General features: G+C 35.5%; 1 long non-coding RNA gene across 1 annotated transcript in view; it reads left to right on the forward strand.

Annotated features, from left to right (window-relative positions):
* Positions 1-2,082: 2,082 nt before the first annotated feature.
* Positions 2,083-15,306, forward strand: part of LOC122788321 — a 121,209-nt gene continuing 107,985 nt past the window's right edge. Inside the window, exon 1 of the long non-coding RNA XR_006362636.1 lies at positions 2,083-2,250. This is a non-coding gene — a long non-coding RNA (uncharacterized LOC122788321). The remainder of the gene's footprint in view (positions 2,251-15,306) is intronic.

The following is a 15,306-nucleotide window of genomic DNA, read 5'->3' on the forward strand; positions in this document are numbered from 1 at the left end:
CTCTTCAAGAGGAATCTTGATGAGTGGATGGGAGATTGTAGGTTTACCCCGGGTATCACTTCTGTGTCACTGTTAGACAGAGGCACAGTATACTAACCTCGAAAAAGGGCATAGCAAAATGGATTTAAAATGGGTGGCGAAAGCCAAACACACTCTGGCTAGGCTTATAAATGCCCTAGGGCAGATAGCCTAGTATGAACCTATGACTAGTATCCAATCCAGGGTAGTGTGCTTGCTGGAATTTTTATTTATCCTGGTTGGCGACTGGACTAGTTGGGTGAAGCCATGAAGGTTTACATGATGGGTTGGATGGTTGCCAGAACAGGATTGCCAGTCAATATTGAAATCACCTAAAATGATAGTTTCTTGGGGGAGATGGTGGGTAGACCAGCTGAGGAGGTTTTCTAGTGGAGGAATGTTTTGGCCAGGTGGGAAGTAGCAACCAATTATGTTGATGGTTTTGTTCTGGTTTATTTTGAGGTTGGTATATATTATTTCTTCATTGCCTATTTGTGGAGCTGATGATTTTAAGATCTGGATGTTTGGATCGGCTAGAGCAACCATTGCCCACTCATCTTCTCTCTACCCTTCTTTATGACTTTCCCATGCTTACTAACCTTAGCAAATCTGACCTGACCTTAACAAAGCTGCTATAATCATATCGTCAGATTTGCAACTGGCATGCCCTATAGGACACACCACTGCCTAAACTTAAAAAACCTTTGCTAGATAGAACTGCCAAGCCTTCTCCAGCTAAACCAACTTATAGAAGCATTTAAAATTCTCAAACATCCAGACAACACCCCTGCACTGAAAAATATAATCATCCCATACAGCAATCTAGACTCACTCTGCTCATCAAATAGACTGCTTGTCCAAACAATCAAATCCTATAATTCAGCTGGTAATTCTCTATTCACTAATGCCGTAGGTAAAATATGGAACTCCCTCCCTCCCAACCTTACTCTTGTGACCTCCTTAGCCCAATTCAAAAAGAGTCTTAAACTTCATTTCAAATCACATTGGCTATGTCCATGCTCCCAGCCCTGATTAGCTCCTTCCTTTAAACTAGGGTACTAACATCCTCTGGCTTACTCTAGTAGAGAAACTAAACCTTTTTATTATGGAAATGATCTAACTTTATACTTGTTGACTGAATCTGACTACAAATAGATGCCTTTATTATGATGAACATCACTTGTAAATGTTTACCTGAGGTATGGGTCCTGTAATCACAACAGGATCTATGGATATAAACTAAACTTATAATCTGTATTTGTTGTATTTTAAGATAGCATGTTTGAACAAGTCTGTAAAAAGACAAGTCTGTAAAAGAATTTCTGTATTTGCTATAGCTATATCTAGCATGATTTAACAAATCTGTAAATTGTTTTTCTCATAAATATTTTACTATATGTAACATTTTTCTAATGTATCTATGTTGGAGCTTTTCTCCCCGGGCCTCCGCTGAAAATGGACATGTATCCAGTCGGACTATCCTGGTAAACAAATGTAAAAAAAAATAGATGCTGTTTAAATATTATAGCTACACCACCTCCTTTCTTGTTTAGCCGGTCTACTCTTAGTATGCCATTACCTGTAGGGAGTATTTGCTCACTGGTAATGTGAGGTTTTAGCCAGGTTTCTGTCAGGATTACTATATCCGGGGAGTACAAGTCTATGGTGGCATGGAGTTTATGGACTTTGTTGTATATGCTTCTGATAGTTAAAATATGATGCAACATAACACAAACCTCCATTTTAAACAAAATAAAAGCGCGTGCTGAAAACATTCTCATAATTAAATCATACAACCGGAGGAATAGATAATACCAAAACAACAAAGTAAATCGATACCGGAAACAACGTAAAAACACAAGATTAACTGCAAATTTCTACAGAGCTAAAGAAAAGCTGGGGCTAAGTGCGTACGTCAGACATTAAGCCGTAGCACAAGCACCACTACTGCAGTTGCGATGTATACGACGAATTTCAACCAAACAGCAAAAGACAATAATAGTGACACAATCCTTCCTAATCTCCAACCTTTAACGGATTACGTCACGTGTAAGCAAACATTTCCGGTGGCAACCAATCTGACCGCCCTTAATTCCGCCTTTTTTTTGATTAGTCAAGCCAGGAAAGGACAGTCCTGATTGGTGAATACAGAGTAGAGAGCAACGCATACGGAAGAAAGAACGGATTAAAGAGAAATAGAAAAACAATGGTGGGGGATTTGCTATTGTTTGGGTGAGTGCTTTAGTTTGAAATTAACTGTATTCTTTTGTACGAGTAACACCGATTTTGGTTGGTTTTACTTTTTACTACGTTTACAGAGTTTTGATTGTAAATTATATGCCTTTTATTTTTTTTAATGCGTGTAATACTATTTTACATACTACTTGTACTGTGTTTTAAAAGTAATAATTCTGTATGATTTTTCTTAAATGTTATATTATCTTTATAAATAGAAATTGGGTACGTATTTTCTGAGCTTTTTTAGAAACAATGCGGCTTGCAGAGATCAAAATATGTCAAGTTTCTGACTGCTACCGTGTAACATTCATATATGATATATTTTTTGAAAGATTTTGTCGAAAGTGTCATTTTGTTTGTTTTTTAGAGTTTTATGTGATTAAGCGGTTTCATGTTTTGTACACCTACTATTTTTATTCGTAGTAATTATGGTACTCTAACCAAACAATTGACGGCTCCAGTTCCTAGACTAGGTTCATAGGTCGTTCCTAAACTTACGGTTCAGGAGACCATTGAGGAGCCCTTCTCAGTTGCCCCCAAATAATTGCTAGTTAAGTGATTTGCTCAAACTCTTATAGTAGGCAGCTCAAGGGATGAGTGAAGCAAACCTGCAGGAAGTAGCAGCTGGTTAACATGTCGTAGCTTTAATTGTGTGCACTACTAGTAAGAAGTAGCAAAGAACCAGGTTAACTAAGCGCTGAAAATCATACTGAAAGTAAGTATATTATTGCAACGTAGCACGTGATCAATTTAATTGTGAAACATACCAGAATTTGGTTTCAATTGTAAGAAGTCAGCTACTCAAAAATTGGCTGTAGCTTACCTCTCAAGGGTACCTCATTACGAGGAACGTACCTCATTTGGGGTCTTAAAAAGTTCATGTTTCTCGAACTTCTAAAAAGTTCCACATTGAAAGAGTCTGTCACACATTTAGTGTTAGGAATTTTTTTAAGTAAAATCCATGGTCAATAGAAATTAATCATATTAATTAAAGTATCTTCTTTATAAGCCAAACCAGCATATTTTAACCATGCTATGACCTTCCTAGTTGAAGTTGTTAGCAAGCCATTATAGGTTCATAGGTTTATACTAGGCTATCTGCCCTAGGGCATTTATAAGCCTAGCCAGAATGTGTTTGACTTTCGCCACCCATTTTAGTATGTGTTCCACATTTTGCCCATTTGTTTCACATTATGAAGGCGAGTGTTCCTCATTTTGGAGATGGAAGGTTGAGAGCTATGGGCTGTAGATGATTTGTCACTTAAAGTGATATCTGGTCCCCATGTGTAAAAATGGAGGAAAAATGGGTTGTGGATGGATGAAATACAGAGAATTGGTAAACTGCCATTAGTAAAGAACCAGCTAAACAATGAGCTGAAAGTCTTGCTGAAAGAAATCGAGAAGTTTGTCATTGCTACATAGCACGTGGTCTATTTCATTGCGAGATATACCAGAGTTTGTGTTGCAGTTGTAAGATGTCAGCTAAACAGATGTAGTATATTACAAAACATTGATAAGACTGCCATTATTAATCTTGCAGATTACTTGCACAAAAATATAAAATCACTCGCTTATTTCAATAGCTGAAAATAATCATGTTAGTTGGTTTATTATTTTTTTTCTTTCTTGCTGAAAAACGGCTGAAGCATTCATTTATTTTTAAGCAGTTAAAGTAATGTTTGTCAAAGCCACAATTAAAATTCTACATGCTCTTGCCTCTAACTTGCAAAGCATAGCTCTCAACCTTCCATCTCTGAAATGAGGAAGACTATCGCTCATAATATGGAACAAATGGGTAAAATGTGGAACGTATAGTAACAGCTTACTAACAACTTCAATTAGGAAGGTCATAGGATGGTTAAATATGCTGGTTTTAATTATGAAAATGATCTTTTGATTTATTAATAGGATTCTTTTCTATTTACCATGGATATCGGTTAAAAAAAATTTCTAACACTGCTTGTATCCTTTCAATGTGAAACTTCGAGGAAGATGAAATTTTTAAGACCCCAAATGAGGTACGTTCTTCGTAATGAGGTGCACTTGAGCGGTATGAAGCCAAGTCTGTTTGCTGGCTGCTAATTGTCGTATAATGGATTCCTACCTGCTGATGGCTTGCTTCCCAGATTCATAGAAGCCTAATGTACTTTTACTGATGACCTGGTACCATTTATTTTCAGTCTTTCCCTTTTATCTTGCATATTTCCAGAAGTATGGAATTTAGCAGCTATAAACTAGTATAAACCTATCCTAAATCTTCTTTTGGTATCCATAACACTTGTATGCCTTTCGCTCTGTAGCTTACATGCTTCCTTAACGAGAACATAGTAAGGTCTGATCAGTAATGATTAAGGAGGAGCTACAGCACTTTAATTGCCATGTACATGGTTACTAATGCCATTGTTCAAAAAAGTTGGTCTAAGAAAGCTCATATTCAGTATTTCATTTATGATAACATCTGAATACCATCTTTCACTGAATTCTTTAACAAAATCCCCACTTTTGGAAAGCAAGGGAAATCCACACAGTGGTTCCATATTTATTTGTGAAGAAGTTGTATGTTCAAAAGAAAAAAATCCACCTCTTCACAGCCCACAGGTATACATACACCACCATATTTTTCTCATTATTCACCAACTCCCTCCTCTGTGCCTTTCAAGAGTAGCTATCAACATTATATATTTGTACCACCATTCTCCTTGTATCTGTTAATGAGTATCTTTAGGTCAGCAAACTACCTCATAATGATTTCATGCAAATGTAAAAGCAGATAACACATTTACAGTTAAGAAGCTGCCACATCCAGAAAGTTTTGGAAGAAAAGAGTTTATCATCATGTCTATCTCTGTGCAGTACTAATTCCCCAGTGTCCCTTTAAGTGCTCAGAATTTTATAGTATATCCCCCAAAATAGTGTTATCTGGACTGCCATTTGCCATACTGATGCAGTATTTGAAACACATTTTCACTTGCATTCACAGCCTTTTTAATCCCATTTATTAATCTCAACCCCTCCCTGTGTCCTTGAACATCAGGAGAAGGAGTTAAGACCCAGAGATGATGGTAGTCCTCAAACAGTGGTTAAGAGAAGTTTTGTGCTTTTTTCTCCATCTCCTATACTGTCTCTCACCTGGCCTGACAGTGTGGTTTTTCATCGGTCTTGTGGATCCCAGCTAAAATGACTGTGTACTTGGAATTGTCGTCTTGTGTCCCAATTGCAGATCCTGCTGCAACAGCAGCAATCCTTTCTTTCCCCAAGTGGAGCTCATTTGTCAGGGCTTTTCCAAGTATCTCCTCACTTTCCCAGGATGGATAAGTAAGTTGAGCACTCATTACATCCTTTCTTTGCTGACTGTTCCACTGTGCAGGCTACTAATCAAATCTGTGTTATCTGAGGCATTTGCTAGTTTAGAACTGGCAATACTATTTTGTTCTTTCGGTCCATCTTGCATCCACAGTGCAGTTGTGTCCCTATAAAATGACAGCGTCTAAATGGAATAAATCCCAATGGTCTGTTTTTCCTTTACTGTTTAATAACTATCGAGTCACTGGCATCTTGAGGCAATTTTGTACTTTGCACGATACATATATATTTTTCATGGTGCTATTTTTGCCCCTCTTCCTGCCAGCAACTAAGCCTCCCCTCATAATACTTGTTCATGTCTGTACCACAAGCATTAACCAGTACAGTACAGAGTGAGTTCTTCGGAGGGAGGCAATAAGCCAGACAGCCTTGATGGATGTTTTATGTCCCTGTTCACACCAGGCCCTTTCTGTCTGTAGGGAGCACACCTTTGTCCTCTCTCCAGGTATGTCTGGTTGAGTCCGGATGGGACCCTATGGCATCCTATCTTTATCTTTGGGTGGAGAACTAAATGTTGCACCCCCCCCCCCCCCCCCAAAGCTTCAAATCATGCAGGATGTGAGCAGTGGGGGACTTTTCATTTTCCAGCAATATGGTTTTTATAGTAAGGAATGGTTATTCCTGTTTAAGTTGTTTTAGGTGACTTGTTTTGTAAAGTTGCAGAGTACAGTACTATTTTCAGTGATGGATCCGGTTAGAGAGGTATACAGTAGTATAGTGACCTTCCCTAGCTTGATTAAACATTGCCTTTTAGTATTTAATTTTATTTTGAATTTAACTGAGATACTATTTCCATTGGACGCATTTCAGTGGTAGCCTGGGGATTTAGACTGGCCGTAGAATATGCTTTTTTTTTTTTTTTTTTTTTTTTTTTCCCATTTCTTGTTTTTACTTTGCTAGGCATGCACAAACCATAGTTCAAACTGTTGTATAGCATCATTTTTAGATTTTTTTTTTTTTTGATTGTGTCATTTTTTTTGTAATCCTAATTGAATATGCTTTTTTGTGAGTCTAAGAATGGTTATTGACCATAAAGGAGAGGTAATTCATTACTACTGCTTCAGATGTACATTTGTAGACCTTGGAGACCTTTGCTTTGTGTTAACCTAGTTATTTACTTTTGTCATCTGGAGCCCATTTCACATGTTAAGCTCTCAAAAGAGTAATCCAGAAATAAGGGGCCCTGCTACAAGGCCTTGTGGAACACTGCTAGTAATGGCCATTGAAATGATAAGTTAATCCCCCTCCTACCTTAGTTTGTTTATTCTGTTGTATTTCTTTGGGCAAAAACTGTTTAAAAGATGTGGCTTGGTATTTGACTTTTGTTTTTGTTTTCTTAGGAAGAATAGTGTGATATCTTGGGAAAGTTAAGATAACCAGCATAAGTAAATGTTAAACCTTCAAGTGCTGCTGTTGCTTCTTCCAAAAAAAGCCAAAGCTCTCCTCTTAGTAAATTGTACAGTCCATTGTTTAATAGAGAAGGGTCCTTGTGTTTTGCTGAGTTCTACAGTGGTTCTCTCTGACTTGCTCAGAATATTGTTCAGGCTGCTTTATGTGAAATTGTTTTAGTTGCGTTGGTGAACTGGTATCACTACAGCATGCTGCCATACATCGGAGCATATCTGTATAAAACGTTTAATTTTGGTGAGTGATAGGGACCTAGTGTTTTCTTTGGTCCTGCATAACAAGCAGTGGTATGTTTAGCACCATAGAACTTGTTTTGTGTGGTATGAGTTAGTAGCTGTAGCTTCTATAAGGATGTTCCTTCTGTCTTTTGGAGTCTTGGCTTGTCTTTTTGTCTGCAGAGATTGTTAGTGTCGTGCAGCTAGGTGACCACTTCATTGTTATTATATTGCAGTCACATTTTTGCTCTTTTTGAAGTAATTCAAAGTCTTACTGCTTTCAGCCATTAAGGTCCAGCAGAATTTTTCCATTCATTTGGAAGTTTTGATAAGTATCCCGTTGGACCCATTTGTATTTCAGACTAGTACTTTCAACTAGTCATTTTTTTTTTTTTTTGAAAGTTATGTCAGACCTTTTTTTTCTGCTGCTTATTTAATTTTGTGATTCTAAGACTTTTTTGTTTTGAGTTAAGTATATCTTTGTTTTTATTTTTCCTGTGTTCGTGAATGCAGAGGTTAATAATGTCATGAAAGCTTTTGATTGTATCCAGATCAAATCTATTGGCTCACTACTGGCAGCATCTCTGCCTGTTTTCAAAAGTGAACCCATTTATTTTATTAGTATTCATTGAAAAAGTCTGATATGGGGGATTTATTTGTGACTAAGTTTAATTTTTACTGTTAATATTGATGAGCAGAAATAGTGTGGCTATCTAATGGACCACAATCTTTATTATTAATTTGTATCCTTTCTTCAAATTGTTTTGATCTTATTAGTTAGTTAAAATTTGACAAGTCATTCTTTAGTAGTTTACCCAGTCAGTATTTTGAGTAGTTCTTCTCAACCAACTCTGAACTAGAGAACCAAACAAGCACAGTACGACACAGCAACTGGAGAGCACAAACTTTAATAACAGCTAAGCGCATTCTTCCCTCTTTTTAAGGGCTGGGTGGGGATGTATCTTTTGTTCTGAGGAAATCCCTTGAACAACACTTCCATATTTATTAATGGGCATTTCAACTGTTGTAAACCCAATGTAATATATGTGGCAAAATGTCAGCAATGCCCCATATTCTATGTTGGGAAAACCAGCAGGCACCTTAAAAGTAGAGTTGCTGAACACTTAGACATCAGGTGTGGTAGGTTGACTAATGGAGTTTTGTGTTTTTGGCCATACAACAAGTGGCAAAAGATCCCCAGGTAGGAATTTGGGCATTCATTTTGATATTTGTGAGTTAATATGGCAATTGCGTCTAAACGCAACTGAGTACCTGGGCATTGTGTACTGCCATTACATGTGTGTTTAAAATTGAAGAACATTATAGGATAGATTATTTACGTTCCTTATGAATTTTGGTATCCAGTATTTTTTTTTTTGTAATTGTACATATATATTTTTTCTATTTGTACATATTTCTTTAAATTATGTGGTTAACTAATTTATTGGGTAATTGTTTTGACATGGCTTTGTGATTAATTTATTGGGTAATTGTTTTAATTGACATGGTATTTAAGGGCTGGGTGGGGATCTATCTTTTTGTTCTGAGGAAGTCCCTTGAAGAGGGAAGAATGCGCTTCACTGTTTGTGCTCTCCAGTTGCTGTGTCGTACTGTGCTTGTTTGGCTCAATATTTGAGTAGTTAAAACCCCCCATAAAGGTTGTGAGTTCATCAATTACCTCCGGCACCTTTAGTCAGGAAATTGAAAGGGATAATGATGAAGCAGGTGGGGGTGGAATTCAAGAAATAAGGTGTGTCTGTCTTTTTTTTTTTTTTTTTTTTTTTGGCAGATCCTTAGAACAGCCACACATCAGAATACTTTCTGCTACTTTATGAATATAAGAACTAAGCCAACGTGAGAGGAGATTTTTTGTCGATAAGGATGACTGCAATTAGGGGTATAGAGAATATACCAGGGGGTGGCTGGAATTTACTATTGAACTGGTAAAGGAACCAAGGCATTGGGATGGGATGGAAAGGTAATAGAATGGGAAGAAGCCAAGGAGACATTTAGACTGCAGGCTAGAGACTGCCTTCCCTCTCAGGATTGCCATGTCCCCTTCTGTTTACCTATACTCTGATATCCGTCCCTAAGTGAAAGATCTGCTCTGGTAGAGTTTTAATTGAATGTAAAAAAGAAAATGCTAATCATTACGGCATTCAAAATATTTCATGATAAAATGTAGGAGATTAGGATTTTTGTTTGGAAGTATTTGCATAACCTGGACCAGTGATTGGGAAATTGGAAATTCACCCCGTGTCTGCCAAGTAGACTCCAAAGAATTTCTGCTCTGGTAAATGGCAAATTTGAAGCTGTGACAGGGAAGAGACATAAATGAGAACATAATATTTTGGGGGTGTACTTGACACTTTACTCTTGTCAGAAATATTGGGTGAGCAAATGGGTTTAACTACGGAAATTTTAACTTTATTTTATTATTTGAGCTGAGTTACAGGATCTGAATTACCTAGACATACTAAGGCCTTGTTAAGTTTAATTCTGGCGGCTGCCAAAAAAGCATTTGCTAGAAAATGGTAATCAAAGTCTAAACTAACTGTATTTGAAGTATTGAGTAATGTAATGGATAAAAGATCTGGAAGTGGAATCTTTAGAAAAGGGTAGGAGCAGATTACATAGAAAGAAAAAAATGGAAATTGTAGGAACAATATGTACAGAAAGTTATGGAGGAGGAGTGAGGCTTTAGGGAAGGCAGGAATTAATTTATGTAATGTTGAATTGATTTTTTATTTATTTTACATTTGTTGACCGGGCTAGTCTAACTGGATGCATGTCCATTTTCAGCAGAGGCCCGGGGAGTTAGGCTCCAGTTTAAAATATTAACAAAAAGATAAACATAAAATAGTTAACATATAAATGCATGTACCAAAAGTAATAGATTATTACATAACATTTCAATTGTTGAATATGAAAATTACAGAACATTATATAAATTTGCTAGAAACTCTATTCTCAAAGAAGAAAACTGTGTGTGTGTGTATGTGTGTGTGTGTGTGTGTATGTATGTATATATATATATATATATATATATATATATATATATATATATATATATATATATATATAGTGTGTGTATATAATGGTAAAGGAATACAAGTGTCTTTGTGGTTCGTGCAATAAAACTGTTTAATCTGTTTAAGCTGGTGGTTTGGAGTCGTTCGTCATGAATACTGCTTGTTTGGTTACAAGTCTTTTTGAGCAGTATTTTCCATTTATTTCTTTATGTGTACGTTTGTGGTTTACGATGGATGGTTCCCCACTTCCTCATCCTAAGAGGCCATTGGCCAACTGACAGCCCTAGTGGAACTTCTTACACCTATCAGCCAGTCGTTTTTGGAGACTAGCAGCGTTAATATCCAATCCCGTGTCCTCAGAACCGAAGGGTTGAACGTTAGGAGCGGAAAGAGTATTCTGAAGCAAGGGGAGCTTATTGGCGTAATATCTGAAGCCGGCGACCTTGGTGGACCCAATAATGGAAATATTGAAGGTACTTTTGACGCTGCTAACACCGATATATTTTTTACAATTTAGACCTGGTTCTAATGGAAATAACAACGCTGTTCGTGAAGAGCGTGGCCTGAATTCAGGTACTGTTACTAATGTACATAAAGAGACTTCTGACTGGCTAAAAGGCAAATATGTCTTTAAACAAGACTATAATAACCAACGAGAAGGTCTGAATGACACTTAAAGAAATAAAATTGATAAACTTCATAAATTGATGCATACATTTAAAACATTGGATACAGAGAATGAATATTTAAGAGTGTATATCCAGAGACATTTTCCCTAAGGGACTAAGTGTTTTTAAATTTCCAAATAATGTTGTTGGTACAGATTTTCATAAGGAACATTTAGAAGTGTTTAATAAATGTGGTATAGATGTTTTGAAGTTAATCATTAAGGACAATATAAAAAGTCAAGAAGTGTTACAGAAAGATATCGATTAACTTGACCAGCATATTAAAGATGATTTAATTTTTTCAATAAGAGAAGAAAAGGAAAAGTATTATAATATTAGGAAAGTATAGATGTGAAATGTGAAGATTTAGTGGGTAGAAAAATCAAAAAGCTAGAGGGGGATATTAATGAATATGAGAATCGCACATGTTACCCTATACCTAATAAAATATATGTTAATCATGTTAATGGGTATAAATACAATAGTAGAGACAATAATTTTAATGTTGATGATGGAACATTTTTTTTGATGAGGATGGACAGGAATATGACACTGCATTCCCACCCTTAAGGAGGACTGAGAGACTGAAAAGTAAGCAGGGTCCTCAGCAGCAGAATTTTCCACAGAGAAGGGGTGGGAGAAGGGGGAGGGGGAAATTTTTATTAAGTCCCCACCCCATAATATACCAGGAAAAAGAAATGGTAAGAGACGGGCATAAATATATTTATAATTTTAGTGAATTAATTTTAGAAAGAACATTTTGATTAATTTTCTAGGGGCCTTAAATTCATAACCAATAGCAAAGGAGACTTAAGTAGTATATTGGATATAAAGAGTTTAAGGAAGGTAAACTTCAATATTATGGTTCCTAACAATAAAATTCAATACAAGACAGAATTGAAATGGAAAAGTATATATAACCCTCCATTACATCCCCAATAAAAAAATGTTGAGAGAATTATAGAATCGGAAGTGAGGAAACAAGCTAATAAGATATGGTATAGACCATATAATCACTTTCTTACTTAAATTTGAAGTGAAAAACAATAATAAAATTAGTGATGAAGTCTGATAAAGGGGGTGGGTTGGTCATTATGGATAGTATTCTATATGAAGGTAAAAATGAATACTATCCTATGGGATGAAACTAGATATTCAATAGTATCTGTGAATGAAATGAATATAGCTTACAATAAAATAGATATTTTTTTGCAGGACATGTTAAATGAAGAGCTTATAGACTAATACTTTTAAATATTTGAAAGTAGATAAACCCAGAACCACTACGATATTTGGTATACCCAAAATTCTTAAAAATGAGGAAGATCCACCTTTTAGGCCGATAGTTTCGGCAGAGGGGTCAAAAACATAACCCCCTAGCCAAATTTGTAGATAAGAAGTTAAAAAAATGTATGGATGAAAAGGCATTGTATTCTAAAAGATTCTTGGGACTTATTGAAGGAACTACCGGATAGTCCTGGTAATGAGCAACTAATATTTGCCACAATAGATGATACAGATTTATTTTCCAGCATCCCATATGAAGAAGGAACAAAAATGTTTGAAGAAATAGTGTATGGAGATGGGGTCTTAACCCAAAATGATAAATTAATAAGTACCTGGTTAATGGAATTAGTCCTAAAGAATAACTTTATTTTAATGGGGAATTTATCAACAAATACAGGGGGTAGCAATGGGTGCGGCCTGCGCCCCTACATATGCTAACTTAATCCTTACTTTTTGGGAAGAAAAATACATACTTAATTCAGAATTTAAAAACTATTGGAAGATATACAGAAGGTTTCTGGATGATAAATTAATTTTCTGGGTAGCTGGAAAGGAAAAGTTTTTAGAGTTTATGGAATATATAGGAAACACCACAAACTTCCTGAAATATACTTGCAATATCTCAGAACATAATGTCAAATACTTGGAATTAGAAGTTTATAAAGATGGACAAGAATTAAGAACAAAAATATTTAGACTACTTTTTGTAATTCTTATTTACATTTTGAAAGTGCCCATCCGTTTCACTGTAAGAGAAATATAGTGAAGGGACAGTTTGTCCGAGGAAGTCGAATGACTAGTTCAGACATAGACTTTAAAACCGAATGTGAACTTTTAGAAAAGAATGTTTTTCGAGAGAAATTATCCTTTAGCATTCATTTCACAAATAAGACGGGAAGTGGAAAAAGGGAGACGGGACAAATTTTGCCCGATTTATATAATAAGAAAAATATGAATAATGGATTTGAGAATAGTAATAAAATTGGTTAAGGGGAAGAATTTTAGCAAACTTTGATACTAGAATATAATGGATTGAATAATGTAGTTAGAAACATATTTTTAAAAGAATGGGAAAGATTTTTGGCCTTAACTGATGCAGAAAATTTGGTCAATATACCCAAGAAAGTAATTTTTTAAAAATTCACATAATATAAGATCTATAATAGAGAATAATAATAGGTATAAGATAGATGGAAAAATAAAATAGGTACATACAATTGTGGGCATTGTACCGAATGTATGTACATTATAAATGCTGATAGAATATACCTAGAAAGTAGAGGAAGATATGTAAATAGTAGGGAATATTATAATTGTGAATCTAAGGGTTTAATATATTTGGCTTTTTGTGAAAAATGTGGATCCTTCTACATAGGAAAGACTGAACGGAAATTAAAAAGAAGGATTTATGAGCATGTTTATGAGATTTCAGTAGGAAAAGAAAGTAATGCCTTATTTAAGCATACCAAAGTTTGTCCCAACTACAAATACAAGTTTTTAGTTTTGGAACAGGTAAAATGTGATGTTAGAGGGGGGGTTATGGGAAGAAAAAATTGAATTTAGGTGGCAGATTCCTTTAGATGCTGATAAACCCCCTGGGTTGGATGATTGTATTTCCATAATATCTCTATTAAAATTGAGATCTGCAAAACTATGAATGTAATTACATGAGTGGCCAGGAGAGGACACTGTGTATGTATTTAATTAACATTGAGTAGATGTGAATGAAATATAGTTTGTTTATTTATTTGTTTATATATATCTATATATATATAAATTTATTATATATATATATATATATATATATATATATATATATATATATATATATATATATATATACATTTATTAAATAGAAATATATGAATTTTAAAGGTGTTTTAACAAATGATGTTTTATTATATTTTTCCTTAAATAACATTTCTTACTCAATATTTTAAATTGATCTAAACTTTTAAACAAATGGGTAACATAAAATGACAATGGAGTTTTAATTAATGGTTGAATTTTATTGGTTGATTAGATTTGTTTGTAGTATAAATTAAAGGTTTTAGGATATGCTAGTCATCTGATGAAGTCATTTAATGACGAAAACGCAAGTGATTGTTTAAGGCGTTTATGGTAAAGGAATACAAGTTTCTTTGTGGTTCGTGCAATAAAACTGTTTAATCTGCTTAAGCTGGTGGTTTGGAGTCGTTCGTCGTAGTTTATACTGCTTGTTTGTTTGGTTACAAGTCTTTTTGAGCAGTATTTTCCATTTATTTCTTTATTCTACGTGTGTGTGTGTGTGTGTGTGTGTGTGTGTGTGTGTGTGTGTGTGTGTGTGTGTGTATATATATATATATATATATGTATATATATATATATATGTATATGTATATATATATATATATATATATATATATATATATATATGTGTATATCATCATCATCATTCTCTTTCGGCTTTTCCCGTTAGGGGTCGCCACAGCGGATCATCTCTTTCCATTTCTTCCTATCCTCTGCATCTTGCTCTGTCACACCAACCGCCTGCATGTCCTCTCTCACCACGTCCATAAACCTTATCTTAGGCCTTCCTCTATTCCTCTTACCTGGCAGCTCCATCCTTAGCATTTTTTTCCCAATATACCCATCATCCCTCCTCAGCACATGTCCAAACCAACGCAATCTCGTCTCTCTTGCTTTGTCTCCAAACTGTCCAACATGAGCTGACCCTCTAATATACTGATTCCTAATCCTATCCATCCTAGTCACACCGATTGCAAATCTTAACATCTTTAACTCTGCCACATCCAGCTCAGACTCCTGCCTTTTTGTCAATGCCACTGTCTCCAACCCATGTAACATAGCTGGTCTCACTACACTCTTGTAGACCTTCCCTTTCACTCTTACCGATACCCGTCTGTCACAAATCACTCCTGACACTCTTCTCCATCCATTCCACCCTGCCTGTACTCTCTTCTTCACCTCTCTTCCACATTCACCATTACTCTGAACTGTTGATCCCAAGTACTTAAACTCGTCCACCTTTACCAACTCTACTCCCTGCATCCTCACCATTCCTCTACCCTCCCTCTC

The sequence above is a fragment of the Protopterus annectens genome, chromosome 13.part0, assembly GCF_019279795.1.
Source record: "Protopterus annectens isolate FY-2018-M chromosome 13.part0, PAN1.0, whole genome shotgun sequence".
Taxonomy (NCBI): domain Eukaryota; kingdom Metazoa; phylum Chordata; order Ceratodontiformes; family Protopteridae; genus Protopterus; species Protopterus annectens.